At 42.4% G+C, this 22,457-nt stretch overlaps 1 long non-coding RNA gene across 3 annotated transcripts in view; it reads right to left on the bottom strand.

The window, feature by feature from the left end:
- Positions 1-22,457, bottom strand: part of LOC116592740 — a 150,053-nt gene that overhangs the window by 12,739 nt on the left and 114,857 nt on the right. Inside the window, exon 5 of one of the 3 annotated variants that reach the window (XR_004286598.1) lies at positions 17,518-17,527. The exons of the other annotated variants lie outside the window; for them this stretch is intronic. This is a non-coding gene — a long non-coding RNA (uncharacterized LOC116592740). Of the gene's footprint in view, positions 1-17,517; positions 17,528-22,457 lie in introns of those variants that run through there. 3 annotated transcript variants of the gene reach the window in all.

The raw sequence follows: 22,457 nt of genomic DNA on the forward strand, positions 1-22,457 counted from the left end.
ACGGGAGCTACATGCATCATGGTGAGGAGAGTACAATGTACACAACTGTCCACATCATTACGTTGTACACCTAAAACTAACACAACATTGCAGGTCAACTACATTTCAATTAAAAAAAAAAAAGTCCCCTGGGCTCTCTGTGTGTTACAGTGCTGGGTCATAGAAGGGAGCACAACTAGTTTCGGGCCCACAGCTGCTCACTGTGTTGACAGAAAAAGACCCCAAGCACATGGGAAGACTTCCCAATGTGACCAGGGCCAAAGAGGATGGCAAAGTGCTGGGGCTGCTGGACTCAACGGAGCCCTACACCTAATGCCCTGAGCTCCTCCAGGCCAATCTCACGACCCAAATTCGGGGCTTATCGCTACTGGCCCCTGAGGACTACCCTTCACCTTCGCTTCCCTAAACTCCTTCCTATCTGGGTTTCGCTTAGAGAAACCTTGTTTCCCGTTTTCATCCCACTCCTCTGACCCTCTGTTAAGGGAACACTGTCGGTCTCATGGCCTAGATGACCATCTCCAGACGTAAACTTCTTTCTGGGAAACTCTCTTGAGCTCCTGACCCTTATTTCTACCTGCCCAGTTATAGTAAATGCCCAGCAAACACCTGAAATGTGTCCAAAGCAACACACAGCCTCTCACACTCCATCCTCACCCCACTACCTACTCAAAATCCCTTCTCTCCCCGCTGAACATGCATGCCAGCTCACGGCCGCACTCATTCTCCTAGCCCGGGCCTTCCTGACCTACTGCTCCTCCCTTTCTGATCTAGCCAATGGATTACACTTCAGAAGTGTCTCCAAAATCTGGTCTTTCTATCTTTACGATCACAGCCCTAACTTACATTTTTTTCCAGTTGCTCCTTTTGCTTTGACTGGCCACAATCTCCCCCCGCCCCCATCACACCTTCAACCTGGAGATCAAGTGAAGCACAGTTTATTTTTTTAGTTGCTTTCTGCAAGATGGTATCTAGATTTCTTACAATACTCAAAGGCCAACCAAGCCTTGCACTCTGGCCCAGAGAGCCCGCCCTGCGCCCTGCTAGTAGCTCAGCATCTGCCACCCTCACCCTGTCCCTAACTCCTTGTCTTTGCTTGTGCTCTTCCCTCCGCCCAAGATGCTGACAATAAAACTAATGAAAACGGTCGCTAACACTGACTCCAAGCAATACACTGAACACTTCAAATGTGTTCTCCTTTAATCCTCATAACTATTCTTTGAGGTAGGTGCCATGATAACTCCACATCTTACCGGTGAGAAAAGCTGAGGCATACAGGTAATACTGCCGAACACTGGGCTGTCCGGACTTCAGAACCCGAGTTCTTAACCACTACACCATAGCGCCCCTGATCCACTAGCCATCCCTTCCACCAAATGGTTCCTAATCACCCTTTAAGACACAGCTCAAACACTCCCGCCTCGGTGGGACTTCCCCAGTGCCCTAGGCCTCTCTCCCCATCCTCCAGGATCCCTGGGCATCATGCTTTTTATCTTTATTACAGGCAGCCTCACTGGTTGAGTCCCAAAGATAAGTCAGGTTGTTTTTATCTTTGTATTCCCAGCCCTATACCCTGTCTGACACACACACACTCTTCTCCAAGTACACAGAACCTGTGGTCTATCCTGCTCAAATTCAAGTCTACCCTCCACGTTCCGGCTCCCGAGCACCCTTCCCTGCTAACCAGCTCCCAAGCACCCTCCCGTGCTAACCGCAACCTCTCCCCTCATCCTCACCTACCCCCGCAGGCCTCCTCCACGCTGGGGCTGCCACTCCCACAGCCAGCTGATAGCATTATCACCACCAAGCAGGGCCAGCAAGGAGCTGGAGAGGAGCTGGCGGGGCACCCCTTGATTACAGAGTAAAGTGCACCTAAGAAGCACTTTCCCTGGCTGAAGAAAGAGGGGACATTTGATGTGGTGGGGCTGCCAGATTTAAGGTCTTGGTCATTTAAAACGCCTAAGTCAGATGGTGAACATAAAAATGTACATAATAGGGGTGCCTGGGTGGCTCAGTGGGTTAAGCCGCTGCCTTCAGCTCAGGTCATGATCCCAGGGTCCTGGGATCGAGTCCCGCATCGGGCTCTCTGCTCAGCAGGGAGCCTGCTTCCCTCTCTCTCTCTCTGCCTGCCTCTCTGTCTACTTGTGATCTCTGTCTGTCAAATAAACAAATAAAATCTTAAAAAAAAAATGTACATAATAGGACAAAATCTGCCATGAACATTATTCATAACTCATAAAGAGCCAACCAGCTGACAAAAATGTACATAAGTAATATTATTTAGTTCTGTGATCTACTTGCCACTTTTACATAATCACCATCATTATATATTTCATTAAATCAGATAAACTTTGCTATAGGTTTTGATTACTTTAGATGCTACAACTGCTCAGCACCTAATGGAATTGGTTTTTCTTTTCTTAAAGTAGAATGGTTACTTGCTTACAGTCTGTGCCAAGGGAACAAAGTAATTTTTTAAAAAGTATGAGTCAATGAAATCATCACCACTGTAGCCAGTAAATAAGAATGAAGGCAGGCAGTCCCAGAACTTGAAGTAAGGTTTATTCCTTTGAGTGAGGCTAATAAAAACCAGGAAGTACACAGTTAATTGTAACACATGCTAAGAGATGGTCTATAATTAGGATGTGGTTCCCAAACGCTGACCTTTAGTACCTGTGCCGATCTATACTTCCTACGTAATGGTTTTCATAAAGCTATATTCAACTTAATGAGATGTCTATGATTCTGAGACCTTCCATTCAACTGTTACAATGTTTTTTTCTTTGAAACAATGGTAATAAACAGTGAGTTTTTTAAAAATGCCTTTACCTGGCAAGTTTACAACAGGTAACTCATTTGGCTCCCAATACTGCTTTTGCAGTGTCACAGTTCCCCAGAACCCAAGTCTGGAAACTACCATGGGAGAGCATCTGAAGGAACTTGGGCCAAATACAGCTTGTGTGACCAGGACATAGTTTTAGAAAGGAATAACCAAAACGTAAAGCTAATGATGCATTTCCTCAAACTGTGTCTAAAAAACCAAAAACCTGGTACTTTAAGATTTTATATCTGCACATTACTTAAGATTCCCAGTGTATATTAGCATCTGAACGACTCTAAGTCCTGTAGTGAGCAAAAACCAGTTTAATTCAGAATCAGGAAAGGAATTTTTTTTTTTTTTTACAAGCAAACCTATTAGTACCCCAACAAACTGTAGGAAATCTTGACCTTATCAAATGTATTAAAGTTTGTGTGAAAACAGAATGTGTTAATAGAGAAGAAACATCTTTACGAAACCTGGAGATGGGGCAGGGAAGTGCCCCCTACCCCCTCCAAAGATGAGTGAAACAGTGTTTTCTGTGGGACTTTTCCAAGAGAGAAAATATAATCTGTTAAAAGGTGTTTTCTACTGGGGCGCCTGGGTGGCTCAGTGGATTAAGCCGCGGCCTTTGGCTCAGGTCATGATCTCAGTGTCCTGGGATGGAGTCCCACATCGGGCTCTCTGCTCAGCGGGGAGCCTGCTTCCCCCTCTGTCTCTGCCTGCCTCTCTGCCTACTTGTGATCTCTCTCTCTGTCAAAGAAAATAAATAAAATCTTTAAAAAAAAAAAAAAGGTGTTTACTACTTAAGGTTCTCTAAAATCTAGAGGAATATCATATCTCCATTCTTCAATGTGGATGGTCAGCTCCTTTTTGATCTGAATGGAACACTCTGGGCATGGAGGACAACATTCTGGTCATCAAAATACCCACTTCCCACACACCAAAGTAACAAATTAACATTAAAAAAAATTGCTTATGACTATGGTTGATGAGATAACTCAGTGAACTGATACATTTGATTCTCAAGACCAGCACCTGTGGAATATGATGTCTCATGTCTCACATGGGGTTCCCTAAAACTTCTTCAAACCTCATGAGACAACCTTTAGTGGATCAAATTAAAATTTAAATCAAATTAGTGGGTTGGGATCAGCTTTTTTGAGTTGGGGTGGGTTTTTTTGTTTTGTTTTTAGGTTTATTTATTTACTTGAGAGAGACAGTGTGCATGCAAACAGAGGGAAGGGCAGAGGGGGAGAGTAAGAATCTCAGAGACTCCCCGTTGCTCCATCTCAGGACTCTTGAGATTATGACCTAAGCCAAAGTCAAGAGTCAGACACTTGGGACGCCTGGGCGGCTCAGTCAACCATCTGTCTTCAGCTCAGGTCACGATCCCAGGGTCCTGGATCAAGCCCCACATCATGTTCCCCGCTCACTAGAGAGCCTGCCTCTCCCTCTCCCACTCCCCCTGCTTGTGTTCCTTCTCTCAATGTGTCTCTCTCTGTCACATAAATAAATAAAACCTTAAAAAAAAAAAAGAGTCAGACACTTAACCCGCTGCCAACCAGGTACCCCAGGCTGTGTTTGTTTGTTTGCTTTTAACAAATAGAATATATCAGAATACATTACACACAGTAACAGAAAGTCCCTATTTTTGCTTCTGTGTACACATTCACATACGTACAGAGCCTTAATGCAAACGGCGTTTTTTACTGGGCAGCCACACAGAAAGCCACTGTTTGAAGTTACCCAATATTCTATCTAACTTCAGCTTATACATAGGAACTTCTTGGCCTAAAAACAACAGCAACTATTTTCTGTAAGCAAAGGAGTCAAAAAAAAAAAAAACAACAAAAAACAAAAAACACACACACAATGGCACGGAGGTTCAAGATGCTGCTCTGTTTGGGGGAGGAGATGGGGAGGAGGGCGAGGGACCCTGCGCTAGGTGTCCGTCTTATCACAGCGGTCCAGGATGGTCCAGGACGTTGCTCAGACCCACCACCATTCAGTCTGGTTTTGACAGAGGCATAAATGGATAACCCAAATGCACTTCTAAAGGAAAACAAAAATGGAAGGGATTCGTTTCCATATTGATTAAAAACAAAACAAAACACAGTACTTCACTGAACAGCTGACATCCCAAACTCCTACAGGGCTCTTTACAGAACACCAGGCTCCCCTCTGACCGCTGAAATGAAACTGCAGCAACTAAAAAAAAACCACGGCTCACTCTCCAGCGTGAACAAGGTTTGTTGGGTTCCGACCACAATTCAAGATAATTTCTATCTTCACTGGTTATTACTTAAAAGGTCTAATTAGTGACTACAAAGCTATCTAAATCAATAGGATGATTAAATAAAAATCTTTGAACCTGCTTTTTACGAACCACTCATATTTAGTAAATATTATACTAGCCCAGGATGGCAAGAAATACGAAATGAGTGTAACAGTCTAAGGCCAAACAGCTTGCGGATGACCAAAGCATGCAGGAAGTAATTAGCCCTTCAGCACTTCTTTCCCCTCTCAAACACCTCCACTGATGCTAGATGGCTGGGACCACTTACCAAAAGCTTCCAAGAACACTCAAATTCTAATTTCATTATATCTCTGCCTGGAGCCACCATCAACCCACTGACTCCAAAATTCAACAAGATCAAAAAAGGGGCAGGAGAACTCCCATCTCTGCAACTGAATGTGCTTTTCCGTGTAAGCCTCTGCACCTAGCAATTCTGACATGTGACACAAATTGGCACGTTGAAGAACTTAACAGTCTTATCCGTAACTGGCCAACATGCCATTCTGTTGACTTAAGCCAAAAACAATTTTTAAAATTTGTTTTAAATTTTGGAATCTGTGCACTTGCATAAAAATAAAAAAGTTCACCTCCCCATGCAAAGTTAGGATTTGACCCTCCCAATTCTAAAAATTCCACTAGCAGAATCCAACATGTATTCTAAGAAACATCAGTCTATGAAATGCTTTGTGACGGTAAGAATGCTTTATGATGCTTTAGCTGTTTTTAAAATGTGCATTAGCGGTAAGGTAACCCATTTACTTCTCAACAAACCCCACGGTGTCCAATATGGTAGCCACACATGGCTAGTGTGCACCTGTAATAAGACTGGTGTGACTCAGAAATGGAATTTCAATTGTATATTAGTTCAAGTACTAAAAATTTAAAGTTGATACTCATTCCCATTAATGGAAAACTTTTTGTATGTTTGGAAAAACTTGGGTATGTGGGTGTACTTTTTCAACTGTAAATTTTATGAAATCTAAATACAGATCAAGTATTTCCAATGAAAATTTCATTTTCAAACTGAATGTGTTTTAAGTATAAAATACGTACCAGATTTCAAAGCCTTAGTATAAAAAAAAGAATGTCTAACATCTGATTTTAAGTATTTAAATATTTAAGTACTTTAAAATTGATTTCAGGGACGCCTGGGTGGCTCAGTTGGTTAAGCGGCTGCCTTCGGCTCAGGTCATGATCCCAGCGTCCTGGGATCGAGTCCCGCATCGGGCTCCTTGCTCAGCAGGGAGCCTGCTTCTCCCTCTGCCTCTGCCTGCCATTCTGTCTGCCTGTGCTCGCTCTCTCTCCCTCTCTCTCTGATAAATAAATAAATAAATCTTAAAAAAACTGATTTCATGTTATACTGAAAATATTTTGCACATATTTGGTTAAATAAAATATTTATTATTAAAATTATTTTCATGTTCCTTTTACCTTTATTTTTAAAAAAGATCTTATTTATTTATTTTACAGACAGAGATCACAAGGAGGCAGAGAGGCAGGGGAAAGCAGGCTCCCCGCAGAGCAGAGAGCACAAAGCGGGGCTCGATTCCAGGACCCTGAGATCATGACCTGAGCAGAAGGCAGAGGCTTAATCCACTGAGCCACCCAGGCACCTCCTTTTTACTTTTTTAATGTGACTCCTGGAAAATGTTAACTAACACATGACTCACATTCCATTTCTTCTTCTTCTTTTTTTTAAGTTTATTTTATTTAAGCAATCTCTATATCCAACATGGGGCTGCATCCGAGGACCCCAAGATGAAGAGCCGCATGCTCTACTGGGTGAGCCAGCCAGCTGTCCCTCACATTCTGTTTCTACTGAATGGTTCTGGAGTAACCTAATGATCCCCAAACCCTTCCCACTGGAACACCTCCCAACACTAGGTTTGGGAACGCTATCGTAACCACATACTGTTCTTCCTGCTGACCACATCTGAGATTGAGAAGTCCTTTCCTCCTCTTCAGCAATGATTCCAAACTGTCCGACACAATCACCTTCCTTTTCATCCCTTCGCAGGTCCTCTTTCTCTTCCTGTCCCCAAGGACCTATTCTCAGTTCTCTTTTCCATTCGCCACCCATCCCTGGTGAGCTCATCCACTCGCTCGGCGTCAGCTATCACGTCTATGTGGATGACTTCCGATCCTTTATCTCCACTTCTGACCTCCTTCTCAAGCTTCAACTTCACACTGCCAGCTGCCCGCTACACAGCAGCCTCTGGGAGTCTCGCTGCCTTCGTAAACTCAGGATGTCTGTCTGACCTGGAGTACATCTTCACTCCTCCTGAAGATTCCCATCATTCCTCCTGAAATCCCGGAGTCCCTGTCCCTCTTCTAGCCACGCCACAGCAGTCTTAGCCATAACTGGCCTGCATGAGTCTAAATCACCCTGGAGTCCTCTGCCCCACTGCCACTGAGAATTCCCCAAAACCACTCTGAATGCTTTGTTATCATATTTTCAAGTCCCATCTGTCTGCCATCCAAACGATGAGCAATCCCAACTCCTGAGCAGGTCTCCCGGCTCGCCTGTACATCTCTGAGCTCCCATCAACCCTTCCAGGACGTAACTAATCCTCCAGATGGACTGCTCTCCACTCTACACAATTCCCACCAACCTTTTAGGCTTGGCTCAAACGCATGCTCCTCATAAAGCCTTCGATGATCAACTTGACCAAAATTAGTCTTTCTCTTCCTTGAACTCCTTTGGTATTTCTAATGGCAACCATCATGGTAATGGGAGTATGTGGTCTTAACTTCTTTACAAAATAGTGTCCTCTTAACAGCAGTTAACAGCACCTTGCACTGCACATTGCCATTTTTGGACATCTTACCAAAGAAATCACCTTGAAAAGAAAAATGCTGGAGGACTTGGGACTACTGACAATTCTCAAATCTTTATCTCCAGACAGATACGTAATAGCTCCACACCTTCATTTGGATGTCTCAGAATTCAGCAACTCCAGAATTGAACTCATAATCTAAACCCCACACCTGTCTCCCGAATGGACCCCTCCTCCGTGAATGAGACCACCATCCCATCAGTGGCCCAGGCCAGAGATGGGAGGCATCACCTTTAACTTCCCCATACTTAGTACTCAGGTACTGTGAAATCTCCTTCTTAAATATCTCTGGATTTAACTACTTCTTCCCAACTCTGCTGCCAGTTCAGGCCACCATTACCTGGGATGCCTGCAATACTGTCTGGTCTTACACTCAACTCTCCAGCCATTTCCTATAGTGCAACCACAGTCATCTTTCAAAAACCTAATCTGAGCAGGTGACATTCCTGCTGAAGACCCTTCAACTATTCTTAAGATCAAAACTTTCAAACATGACTTACAGACCTTCTGCATCTGGCCAGTGTTTATCTTTATAGCTTTGCTTCCCATTTCCCAGACCATCTCTTTCCCTATGTACCTCATGTTCTAACCATGTCCAAGCACTCAATATGTAGTTCTCCAAGTATGACAATGTCCTCTCTTGCCTCAGGGCCCTTGCACAAGCTGGTCCCTCTATTTGGGTTGGATGTCGGTCCCTCCCTTGTAATCATCCAACACTCCCAAACACTGGCCAGCCTCCTTGTATTTCTATTCTTTGTAACTTCAGCAATGGTACCTGGAGGAAACTTCACCCTATTCCTATACTAGCACTTATCCTAATATCCATCATGTAATAGGTACTCAATAATTACTTGCTGAATGAGTAAATAGATAATAGTTTTCTGAGTTAAAAAAAAATTCCAGGGGCACCTGGGTGACTCAGTCAGTTAAACATGTGTCTTTGGCTCAGGTGGGCTCCCTGCTCTGTGGGAAGCCTGCTTCTCCCTCTCCCTCTGTAGTTCCCCCTGCCTGGGCTCTCTCTTTCTGCCAAATAAATAAATATATATATATATTTTTTAAATTCTCAAGTCAATGAATGAAAGCCATTTCTAGGACATCTATATTTATTTGACACCATTGTAAAGTGGGCAATTGACCTAAGTTTTTATCTGTCTTTTGAATCAAAACTATTAAGTTTCATTAAATAAACAGAATTTACAGGTATAGGCTCAGAATAATCACAACGAAGGAGAAAACACTGTATTTTATGTTCTCCCTGGTAAACTTGGGACCAACTCATCTGAAACTGTTGAGAACCTTTTGATGCAAAACGCAGAATGTATGAAAAGCAGCCAAACAAATGTGGCTACATCACAGAGGCAGAGCCTGCAGGAAACTGGAGAGCATGAAGAGACGACATCAGACCCCAGGAATGCAGGTAGGGACTTTTTAATAAAAATAAATGGCTCAGCACTACTCCTGTCCTTATCCAGCCTGAAGCTCAAAGCACACGATTCATGATACTGTGAGCCAGGAGAAAGAATGGAGGCATCTGTGGGGCCAAAAAACTCTTTCTGGTTTATTTAACAAAGGGAGACAGAGCAAAGGGGAAGGAAATACTTACTAAGCAAGGCAACTAGGTGCCGGCTCTTACATACATTTCCTTTACGGTTCACAGCAGTGTATTATCCCCATTTTACTGATGAAGAAACGGGGACTTACGGTCACATAGCTGGTCCTGGGGACCTTACACTCCAGTCTAACGCCAACCTGTTAAGCCCAGTTCTAGATGCTGGGGACTGAGCAACAAGCAAAACAAAAATCTGCTCTCAGGAAAGGGTATGGTTTTGTGGGGAGTGATGCATCATACACAAATAATGTAATTTCAGATAGTGACACAATTAAGGGATATTAAAACAGCAGAAGTGAGGGATGTGGCAGAGTAAGGAGGGAGGCAAGTTAGGTTGCAAAGTTTGCAGGGCTCATTTAAAAGAGAATTCTGAGGAGATACTTTTGCATGGCCAAAGGAAAGGGAGAATAAAGTGATTATCTCGTCCAACCTTCAATGGAAATCTCTGGAACTACCAGAAGCAAACATTACCATTCATTTCCTGATTCTCAGCAAAGAGACTAGGAGATGAAAGGAGCTACAGTGTTATCCCAGTCCTAACCCAAAGCGATCAGTTAGTCATCAGATGGTGAGTACTTCCACACAAACCAAGGGGTAGTTCAGGGCGAAGGCTGACCAAATTAATTCTTACACTTACAACAGTGACAACACCTACAACAGTACCCGACACATGCCACGGCGTTAATAAATGAGAGCTGAACGGCTATACGAAGGAAGAAGGAAAGAAAATGTTAAAATTTCCCTGTCATGCCTTAAATCTCCTTTTCAGGCCAAGAGGCTTCAGTTCACCCCAGCCCACTCCACCACCAGACTCCACCACAAGAAGAGCGTGAGAGAAGGTGACTGGTGTAAATCCACAAACAAAACTGTATGAGGAAACAATCAGCATATGCTTCCCCCTCCCCAACCAAAGATGTCAGAAACCCCGCCTTTAAATCACAAGTTACACTTAGTGAAAGTCTAATAATCCAAATGATGACCAAAAAGGAGTAATTACTTAGCTGTTTTAAATAAGGGCTCTCTTAATGCAGGTGTTCTGGATACTTCTGTGTCAGGTACCTGCTTTCACTACCGCACACGCAGCACCAAGCTATGATGGCCTCTTTATCTGATTATCTTCCTTGCTAGATTGGTACTTCTTGAGGGCAGGAACAAGGCCCATTCATCTGTATTGCCTCAGGGCCTTACCCAGTTTAAACTGGACATGGTTATGCTAAGAACCATGGTTATGCTAAGAACCACGATTATGCTAATGTAGAAAAATTAAATTTCTCCAAAACGTTCCAGACATGGGGTGTAGGGTTAGGGTGAGGCCTACCCACTGCCACTGTGATCTGCGGAGCCTTCTCTGAAGGCCTCACCATCACACATCACTCTGTGAGCATCTCTTGCACAGGTGATGAACTGGAAAAGCCTTAGAAGTCTCTGCTTCAGTTTTTAGAAGTTTGTTTTTGAAGGACGGCGGTAGTGGTGACAAAGAACAAATGGCCGTTCAAAGCTGAATGAGAGTTGAGTTTGCCACTAAATATCAAAGATGCCGACGCTTCCTTTCTGGAACCCGGATGGAAGGACAGAAACAGTGTAAGAACAAGATACCACTTCTGATAGGTTAGCACTACCAATTTTTGTGACGTTTCAGTAGATCTTAATAATGAATCTATGACACTTCTTTCAGAGACAGAGCAGTGTTGTGAATAATGACATTACTATAGTATCACCAGTAGAACCAGCATAAGGAGATATGGACGGTGGGGGGGCGTCCTAAGTAAGAATCACATACATTTTCTCTGGTAAGAAACTTCCTCTGCATACACTGTCTCGTTTTTAAGAACCGTAACATGCAAGTTCTAATCTCCTTGGGTTCTGCTCTTCCAACACATCAGCCATGTCACTATAAAGTTTTTTAAGCTTCATTTCGCCCTATCAACAGAAAGAAAGCTTCGACAAAAGGCACAAATTAAACACTATCCATCTGCACGCTTGATTTCCTATTCATTTTTATTTGCTTCCGAATGACCCCAGTTTTGGTGTGCCATCAGGATTGGCTCTGCAGGAACTTAGATCCAAAATGGCAGCTGAGCTTCTGAAACTCACCAGAGCCATAACGCTTAACATACGTGAAACCAGGTCTTATGTATGTCACTTTTCAACCTGTCTAGGAGATAAGAATATTTATAAAAACGTTTCAGAGACTCAGACGGCATTCTGCTCACGTTCGTTCGACCACCCTCCTCCTTGCGGGAGAACAGGCACCCTGCTTTTGGTTCCTCGGTCCCACAAACTGAATTAACCTGCTATTCACATGTTTACACAGTCCACAAAAGCAAGCTAATGGCAAAACATGGAAAGCTTAGGTTTTTCTCACTCTCCTCCTCTAAGGCCAACTTAGGAAATGGGTGTAAAATGAATCACCTAACAGGTAAAGCCCCAAATAAGCGCTTTCGTTTTCAGAAAAAATAACAATAATGAGAGCTTTAATTTTCTTGAGGTTCACCACAAAGCAACACTCTTTATCACTATGGTAATTTCTATGTCTTTTCCTTTAAATTCAAGCTGCAAAGAAATTTTTTAAGAGAAATTTGTTCCAGATACCTCTTTAATAGAATGTTTCCAAACCCCTCTTACACAAAAGCTGAACTTATATCACCAAAAGATGTACGCTGAATTTAAACTGTCACTTCTCTACTTATTTCCATTACTAATATAATAACATTAATTCTAAAAAAACAATAAAATACTTGCTCTTTAGAGATGGAGAACTTTAATTATCTTTATGTATTCAAATGCAGAGTCTTTTTGTTAAATTAGCGTGAAAGTCCCTTCATCTACACACAATTGGCCCAAAGAAACAGGCCATTTTCAGCACAAGGGGCCAATCCATTTGAACAGTGAATAAAGCTTTTGAAAGCACTACACACCCTCTTCCAGACTGTCAAATTTTCAAAACGGGCCAGCATTTCTTCCATTTTTTTTTTTTTAACACTTGCAGGACCAACAAGCATCTTATAATTAGATTAATTAAAAAGGAAACAAAAACACTGCTCCCTTCTGATCAAAATTATTCCATTTTGCTTAATTAGCTTTAATCCAAGTCTACATATTTAATGATGGGGATATGACAATTCCATCCATTTGCATATTTTAAATGCCTTTCTAAACTATACTTTGTAACAGATTTAGAAGAACAGTCTCTTTCTCATGCCAGTATGCCACGCATAAATCAGGAGGATACAAATTGGGAAAAAAAAGAAAAAAGAAAAGAAAACAAGGCCTCTCAGAGCCAGGGATGTGCTGAGGGGGTGGGGTAATTTACTCAGGGGTGGGGGCAATTTCCCCGCCACATCACAAACTACGATCCTTTCAGCCCACCAGACGAGAGAAGCATTACATCACACTCTTACAATGATAGGGGGAGGTGGCTCTGAGAAAGCAAGTTTTCAGCTTTCTTCCCTCCCTGCTCCTAGGCTTTCTAGAATCCTGTACTGGGAGTAATGGAATTTAACTTGAGGGCACCGCACGGTTTCGGGGGTAACTAACATACACATCTATACAGCTACCTATTTATGTGACCCTAAATGACCACTTCAACAATGGATACATGACCCAAACAGGCAAACACAACACATACACACACACACACACACACACACACGCTGAATTTGCGCTGAAAAGCCCAGTTCGTCTGTGTAAAATTAAACAAAAATGTTAACCCGTGAGAAATGGAAGAGGGCAGTCTACCGGGAGAAGCTGATAAAGAATTCATTTCTAATGGGGTGAATAGCTGTTTAGATCTTTAACACACCATGTTTACAAGACAGTCCTACCATTTGGTTCAAACCACGATCAAAATAAAAGCGCATCTGGCTGCACATTTGAGAACACACACACAGACCCAGTGCAAATGAGCGCGCGCAGCGAAGACAGGGGTGATCCACACATTGCTTGGGAGGTTTTCAAGCAGGGGAATCTACAAACCCCAAACCTCCTGGTGTTCGTTCACTCGCCCCCAGCCTGATGTTTAAAATGTATCAGGTCTTATTTTAGGTTCTACATCTCTCTAGGAAGGATGGCCTAGCTTTAAGGGAGAAGGAAAAAAAAAAAAAAGGCTTTCCCGTGGTAGTGCTTGCCCTCCCAGATCCTTTGTCGGCCTTAGCAGCCGAAAGAATGCAAACCCATTTATATTTATGCAAATTTTTGCAGCAGATTTAAGGGGGCAGGGAGAGGTCTGTGTTTTTTAAAAACCTCTTTCTAAATATCAAATTTCCAGTTATTCGCAGTTTCATTTATTTGCAAGAAGAAATGAGGATGAAAATCTGTATATAAATTAAAAGTGCAATTAAATCACTTCAAAATTTAAATATTCTACCAAGGCTTTTCCATTTCTAAAATGCCGAACCAAAAGTACATCACGGGTCTGATTTACACAGATTCACGAAATGTCTGAAGCCAGTCTCCATGCTAGACAAATGTCCATTTGCAACACCACTAGTGAAAACGGTTAGACAAGATCCATATAAATCAATTGGTTTAAAAAAATTGAAAATATTTACCAACCTCATAAAGTGCAGCAGTGCTTAAATCCAGCAAATTGAGGCATACAAGGTAGAAATGGAAATGAAAAAAGGTCCAAAAAATGATTTCTTTTTGTCTATCTGTTTTTTTGTATTTTAAATATTCAGAAACCAGCAGAGACTCTGTCGGCCATTTTGGCTTGAACTAACTCTCTCTCACTCACTCTCCCTCTTGCTCTCTCTCTCCCCCTCTGTCTCTAAAGGAAGCAGCTTTTTGTGACCTTCAAATAGAGGCGGATCATGTGACTTCGGGTAGGTTTGTCAATCAGGAAAGGGGAGGGAGCTGGGGTTGAAACTGCCTTAAAGGGAAAGCAGCCCTTTTCCACTCACTTTCATTTGTGAAAGGCTGTTATCTCATACTCTCCGCCTACACACACTGAATGTGAAAGTGGCAACAGCATAAGGGTAACAGATGAACAAAATTTAAAAACCTTTATTGGTTTATAGAAATATGCTCAGTTGCTAACGATTCTTGCAGATCCTAGAGCTTGGCTTCCTTGCTACAGTTATTCTCTAGTTGTTTGGGCAAGCATGGGCTGGCAAACTGCTCTTTAAAAGGGGGCTTAAACAATGCTTTAGCCAAACAAGAGACTAGTTTTTAAAGATTAAGGCGAAATACAGGGCACAACTGATCTCTGACAAGCTCCTAAAATGCACCGGAGAAGACTAAAAGGAAACGCACCCAAGTACAAACGGAAACTGGCAATTCAGAGAGGTTAAGTGACTAATCTCAAATCACACAGCGAGACAGAAGCAGAACAGGGACCGGTCTCCCAGCTGAAGTTCACATGTATTCTTTTGGGTGTATGTGTGTTAGATACCTCCTTCCCTAGTCCCCCCCAAAAAATCGATGCTGCAGCTTTAGCGAGCTGACTTCCTCTAGGATAGGGAAGATTCCAGGCCTGTTTAATCCCCTCTCCCACCTGAGGAAGGAGCTCTGCAGCTGACAAGAGTAAGGATGAAATTTAAAACCTACCTACTTTCCCTATCATACCCGGTCCCTTCTCCTGGCTACATGCACTCTTGATTTACACGCACCTAAGAAAGCCAGACTGGGTTTGCGTCTCTTGCCCTGGGGCCAACAGGCTGTGCAAACTTAGTTAGGCAAATCCCTTCACCTCCCCACGCTCAGTTTTCTGACTGGAATGTAAAGACTGGACCTTACTAGATGGTATCTTTGGTTCCTTCCGCTCAAAAACACTGCACTTGGCTTCTTTCTTTTAGCAGTTCTGTTCATCTTATCCTTGCCATCTCGAAAGTAAGTCATTACTCCAGGAATGCCTTCTTGACCCTCTTGGTGGAGACCAGGCCTCCCTATCCAACACTCCCATGACATCCTTCACGGCTTCTTTGTAACATTGGTCAGAATCACCATTTATTGTTTGCGTAAAAATTTCCCTATTGTTGCTCTTCCTACGGTGTATATAAGGACAAACACCACATCTTCCCTCACTGCTGCCTGAGGCCCCATGCAGTAGGTGAATGAATGAATGAATGAATGACCTGGACTTCCATTCAGAAGTGCCGGGCAAAGGAGATTGGCCACCCAAATAGAAAGAACGGAAGTCACAGCGTTTCCAGGAACTCCCCTCCATGTATCTGTTCGAAGGACTGCTTTGGAAATAAAGCAACTACACGACAGAGAGCAGGCAAAAGTGCCCCGCGACTCAAAACTCCATCCATCTCCAAAAACCAAGAACACTGGGATCCCCAGTGTGAGTTCCCAAATGAACAAGGCTGACCAAGTGTAACCTGACACGCCATCCGGCAGGGAACCTGTGGAGTCTGCAAGCCCAGCCTTCCTCGAAAAGGAACCTATGATTCCTTCCTAAATCCCACACGTTTGTCATCCTGGCTTTTGGGTCTCGTCTTCCTATAGACTTCCTCCCTTGCTTTTTCCATTCCTACGGAAGAACAGGAAAGGAGCTGTTTCAGGACAGGCGGAGCCAATGCCTCAATGATCTGGCTGGCATAAAAGGCTTCCACTGTCTTCTCGCCGCCCAGCCCGGAGTAGGGCAAGAGCCAGGACCCAGACTGACAATTGAGTTGTAGGCAAAAGCAGGAAACTCCTTGGATGGAAATTTTGAATATTTAGTCTATTTTTATCCTTCCAATACCTTCCAGATGAGTTACGGAAAGCTTACTTATGTGGCGCATGCGCCCCATGTTCAAACGCATGGAGACTGTACAGCTGCCTTGTTTTAATTTGGGATGGACATGGTTTCCTTATAATTTTGCTAAGTTTCCATTTCCCAATGCAGAATATTATTGTATAAATATATGTATGTGTGTATGTGTCACCTTAAAAGTGCTAAACAAGCTGCATGAAAGGCCAGAAAACATAACCACGTTTAGAAACAAAATAGTAATTCTATTTTCAAAGAATAGGATGAATGTTTCCTTCAACTTCTAGAGAGCTTTGTTTTGTGAGATACCTCTAACCTTACAGCAATTAGTTCACTTGCTCATCTGAAGGAATAGTTGAAATAGGGGCGCCTGGGTGGCTCAGTGGGTTAAAGCCTCTGCCTTCGGCTCAGGTCATGATGTAAGGGTCCTGGGATCGAGCCCTGCATTGGGCTCTCCGCTCAGCGCTGCTCCCCACCCCATCGCCACCTGCCTCTCTGCCTACTTGTGATCTCTGTCTGTCAAATAAATAAATAAAATCTAAAAAAAAAAAAAAAAAAAGAAAGAAAAGAAAAAGAAAAGAAATAGCTGAAATAAACCCATTACTTTCACTGTATTTCCAGACATTTTGGACTTCGTGATATATTTGCTGTACTTTTTCATATTGACCATAAGACAGTGTTTTTAAACTGTACTATCTATTATAATATGAGGATACAAAGTAACAAAAAAGTTTCACTTTTTTTAAAAGGTTTTATTCATTTATTCATAAGAGACAAGAGAGAGGCAAAGAGCAGGGAGCCCGATGGGGGACCCAATCCCAGGACTGGGATCATGACCCGAACCAAAGGCAGATGCTCAACTGAGTCCCCAGGTGCCCCCAAAGTTTACTTTTTTAAACAAATAAACCAAAACTTAGACACTCATATGTGTGTTATCTTTCAAAGTTGGCCCCTTGGTGACAATATACTGAAATATTTTTACTAGGAAACAAGATGAAAAAATAATGAACTGGGGCACCTGGGTGGCTCACGTGGTTAAGCGCCTGACTCTTGGTATCAGCTCAGGTCATGATCTCGGGGTCATGAGATCAAGCAAGAGCCTGTTTAAGATTCTCCCTCTCCCTCTGCTCCTCCCCCCAAACCAAAATAAATAGGGATGCCTGGGTGGCTCAGTCAGTTAAGTGTCTGTCTTTAGCTTAGGTCATGATCCTGGGGTCCTGGGATCGAACTCTACATCAGGCTCCTTGCTCAGAGGGGAGCCTACTTCTCTCTCTGGCTGCCACTCCCCCTGCTTGTGTGCTCTCTCTCTCATTCTGACAAATAAATAAATAAATAAATAAAATCTTTAATAAAAGAAAGATAGAGAACTGAACATTTAACTCAACAATCTAGAAAACAAGTAACAAACCAAAAAGAAATTTATAATGATAAAAGCATAAACATAAAGCAAAATCAAAGAAGAGTAGACTAATCAAACTAACACCTTTTTTGCTCTAAAAAATATAGGTATATAATCCTTTGGAAAATCTCATCAATTGGGCGGCTGGGTGGCTCAGTCGGTTAAGCATCTGCCTTCAGCTCAGGTTATGATCTTAGGGTCCTGGGATCAAGTCCCGCATCAGGACTCTACTACTCAGCAAGGGGTCTGCTTCTCCCTCTCCCTCTGCCCCCAACTCATGTTCTCTCTTACTCTCTAAAATAAATAAAATCTTAAAAAAAAAAAAAAAAAAGGAAAATCTGATCAAATTTTAAAAAAGGAAGAGGGAAGTCATAAATTAACATTAGGGCTCAGAAAGAGGGCATTATAACTACAGATCTGGAGAGTATTTTTTTTTTATATTTAATTATTTATTTATTTATTTATTTGACAGAGCGAGATCACAAGTAGACAGAGAGGCAGGCAAAGAGAGAGAGAGAGAGAAGCAGGCTCCCTGCTGAGCAGAAAGCCCAATGCGGGACTTGATCCCAGAACCCTGAGATCATGACCTGAGCTGAAGGCAGCAGCTTAACTCACTGAGTCACCCAGGTGCCCCTGCAGAGTAATTTTTTTTTTTAAGATTTATTTTTTTTTAGAGAGAGGAGCATGAGCATGAGCAGGGGGAGGGGCAGAGAGAGGGCAATACAGAAGCAGACTCCCTGTTGAGTGTGGAGTCTGACACAGAGCTCAATCTCACAACCCCAAGATCATGACCTGAGCTGAAATCAAGGGTCAGATGCTTAACCAACTGAGCCACCCAGGTACCCTGGAGAATATTTTTTAAATTTTAAGAGAATTATACATTACTTCACATCAATAAACTTGACGAGTAAATAAAATAGAGGGAAAATAAAGAATAATCAAGGAAAATAGAAATTACTAAAATCAATTCAAGAAAAATTATGAAAATAACAACAAAAACCCACAGCAGAAATCTGTAAGGTATTCCAAGAAGTAGCCACTAAAACTACATCAGGCACAAATGGTTTTCTGGGTGAATTCTACCAAACTTCTATCAGATAATTTCCATGTCATCCCTACTATTCCCAAAATTATGGAGACAACAGGGAAAGCTTCCTAATTTCTTCTCTGTGGCTAACATATTCCTGATACCCATCTGAACTGAGATGGTACAAAAAATAAAACTATAGATCAATCTTCACTTGCGAAGACAAATATAAAAATCCTAAGTAAAATATCAACAAATAGAATTCGGCAGTTTTAAAAGAACAGTTCCCTATGACCACGCAGGGTTTATACCAACAATACAAGGATGGTTAAATTACAAAATCTATTAACATAACTTCATTTGTTCAACAAGTATGTGCTCAATGCTTTCTGTGTGCCTGAGTCCACGCTAGTTGAGTTAGTGAACCGTACCAGAAAGGTTCTTGTCCATGTGCAGCCAACATCCTTGCAGGAGAAGGAAATCACTGATAAGGAAATGAAGTGTTTGATGGCATACAGAATAACTAAGGGAGGCTCACTTTAGATAAGGTGGTTAGGGAAGGCTTATCTCAGGCTGGACATTTAAACTGAGTTCAAAAGCAACCTGCTAGCTTAAAAGAACAAGAGGGATGATCAGGAGGCTAGAACATGTGAGCAGGGGAGCAAAGTATGAGATGCATCTGAGAGTAAGAGGAGCTAGATCATACTAGGTCTTGCAGGCCACGACAAGGATGTTCTTTTTTTTTTTTTTTTAAAGATTTTATTTATTTATTTGAGAAAGAGACAGTGAGAGAGAGCACGAGCAAGGAGAAGGTCAGAGGGAGCAGCAGACTCCCCGTGGAGCTGGGAGCCTGATGCGGGACTAGATCCCGGGATGGGATCATGACCTGAGCCGAAGGCAGTTGTCCAACCAACTGAGCCACCCAGGCGTCCCAAGGATGTTCTTTTAAGAACAGTGGACAGTCGGATGCCTGGGTGGCTCAGTCAGTTGAGCCTCTGGCTCAGGTCATAGTCTCAGGGTCCTGGGATCAAGTCCCACATTGGGCTCCTTGCCCAGCCAGGAGCATGCTTATCCCTCTGCCTGCCACTCCCCCCTGCTTGTGTACTCTATCTCCCTCCCTCTCTTGGACAAATAAATAAAATAAAAATATTTTTAAAAAGAAACAAAAGAAGAGTGGAAAGTCACAGAAGAATTTTAAAACAGGAGACCAAATGGCACTATTTTATCCATTACTTATTTTCCACTTAAGGACTATCGTCTACCAGCTTGTCAGGAGACTAGAAAAATATTTAGGACCTGAAAAAATATACTTCTAAGTCAAAGATACAAAAAGAAAATTATAACCACAAAAATTAATAAAGGCTTAAATGTCCTGAAATATAACCACCCAGGAATTTTTTTTTTCTTTTTCTCTTAACCCAGGGCCTCATCTCGTGATCCTGAGATCAAGACCTGAGCTGGGATCAAGAGTCAGATGCTTAACTGACTGAGCCACCCAGGTGCCCCAAACCCAAGACTTTCATTCACTGTTAAATTTGGGATTTACACTTGATCTAAGCCAAAAGGCAGAGACATTTAAAAACAATTCTCACTTTACAAAAATTCCTAAAAATGCTAACTGTTAAAAAAATCTCAGGTAATTATAAATTAAGTTAGTTATTTGTAGCCAAAGAACTTGAGTAGCAAAATTATTAATATCCTTTAAACACATGATAGCAAAAATAAATAAAACTACAAGTTTAATATGGAACCTGGGTACCTTTTACTGGATATCCTATAAAGTGGGGCAAAGTCTCCAAACCCTCCCTAAGTACACATTTCAAGGACCCATGGAGGTCTTACCACCACTTTAGGAGAGACAGGATCAGATTAATGTTTTGAAAGGCTCATCCTGCTCGTACATGGAGAATACACTCTACAAGATCCAGAGCAGAAGCAGAGAGACAAACTGGAAGGCAACTGTGGCCATCTAGGTGAGGGAGTGACCAAGTAGAGGGGGGAGAGGTGGGGAATATATTTAGGAGGTACAAGTGATTCTATCATCAGATTAGAAGTTGTTGTTAAGAATAATAGCTGTGACCATGAAATAAAGTAAGGCCAATCAACTCTTTCAAAAATAAGACTTCAAATTCTGGACCTACCATTCATTCATACAGTCAAGAAACTTTTTGGTTTTTGTGCAAATTTTAAAGTGTCCACCACACATTATATACTATGCTAGAACGAGGCCCTGGGGGATACAAAGATGACTTTTAACACCCTCAAGGACAGAAACATAGTTAAAATACAGTATGGCAGGGGTGCCTGGATGGCTCTTCAGTTAAGCTTCTGACTCGTGATTTCAGCTCAGGTCATGATCTCAGGGTTGTGAGACCGAGCCTGGTGTTGGGCTCAGCACTAGGCGTGGTGCCTACTTAAGATTCTCCCTCTCCCTCTGACCTGCCCCCTTAAAAAACAGCGCGGTAAGTGCCATAAATAAAGAACAGAGACACAAGATAGTTATGCCGCAGGAATACAAAGAACTAAGTGCTGGGAGAGTCACAGAAGATTTCACAGGGGATATGAGATTATGAACAGAGTCTAAAAAATGAGTAGGAGTTTGCCATGGAGAGAACATTGAAAAGGTAAAGACTTTTCTAAGTTTATCAACTTCCAGTACTATCAAATGCTGGCAACAACGAAGGCTGACAAGAAACAATACAAATTTAAGAGCTAAGTTTTTCAGGATTCTTAAATCCCAACAAAATGAGAAGGTGGATATAGTAGCCAAAGCTTCTAGCTGGAAAACAGAATGTTAGCATTTATACTCTTACTACATTTAGAAATTAGAATGCTAGCAGACCTAATTTTAGGGAACATTAAAAAAAATTCTCGAATTCTTTAGAACCAAAACTCCAAGATCAAATTTGCATTTAAAGGAAGAATTCCTTGATACTGAGGGTTGAGGCTGCTGTCCTCTGTGCTTCTGGCTCCCTGTGCACACGTCTGGGGTAGCAGCTTCATGCCCTGTTGCTGTTGTCACCCATTCACTTTGTACTTCTAAACTCTGAGCTTCTTAAGCACAGACTATGTGGCTTTTACTTCCGGATCTAGTACACAGAAGGAATTCAGTTAGTATTTGCCGGATGAAGGACCAAACGAATTAGCAAAGGAATAAATGAACAGTACAAATCTAAGTATTTACAGGGTGCAAAAGAAGATGATACTTAAAAACCTCTAATTGGTTGGGGGCGCCTGGGTGGCTCAGTTGTTAAGCATCTGCCTTTGGCTCAAGTCAAGATCCTAGGACCCTGCGATCGAGCTCCACATGGAGCCCCGCGCGGAGCCCTGCCTCAGGCTCCCTGCTCAGCGGGAAGCCTGCTTCTCCCTCTCCCACCCCCCCCCATGCTTGTGTTCCCTCTCTCACTGTGTCTCTCCCTGTCAAATAAATAAAATCGTAAAACAAGAGAAAACAAAAAACCTCTAATTGAAAGAAGATAAAACATGTACACAGGATAGTCAACCAGAAAGTACAAAATAAACTGTTAACTGTATGGCTTGCCTAAGAGACACAGGAGTTCGAAAACAGAGGCTCTCCCGAAGCCCTTCAAGGGGTCCTGGCACTGTGCCCAAATGATCTCCCTGCTTTTTTCTGTTGCAGTGTGTTTTTGTCTTCTTCTTTAATTGTGGTAAAATACACCTGTTATGAAATTTACCATCTTAACCAGTTGTATGGTTCAGTAGCATTAAGCATATTCATGTTGCTGTGAAACAGATCTCCCGATCTCTAGAGCT

This window comes from Mustela erminea, chromosome 6, assembly GCF_009829155.1.
Source record: "Mustela erminea isolate mMusErm1 chromosome 6, mMusErm1.Pri, whole genome shotgun sequence".
NCBI lineage: Eukaryota > Metazoa > Chordata > Mammalia > Carnivora > Mustelidae > Mustela > Mustela erminea.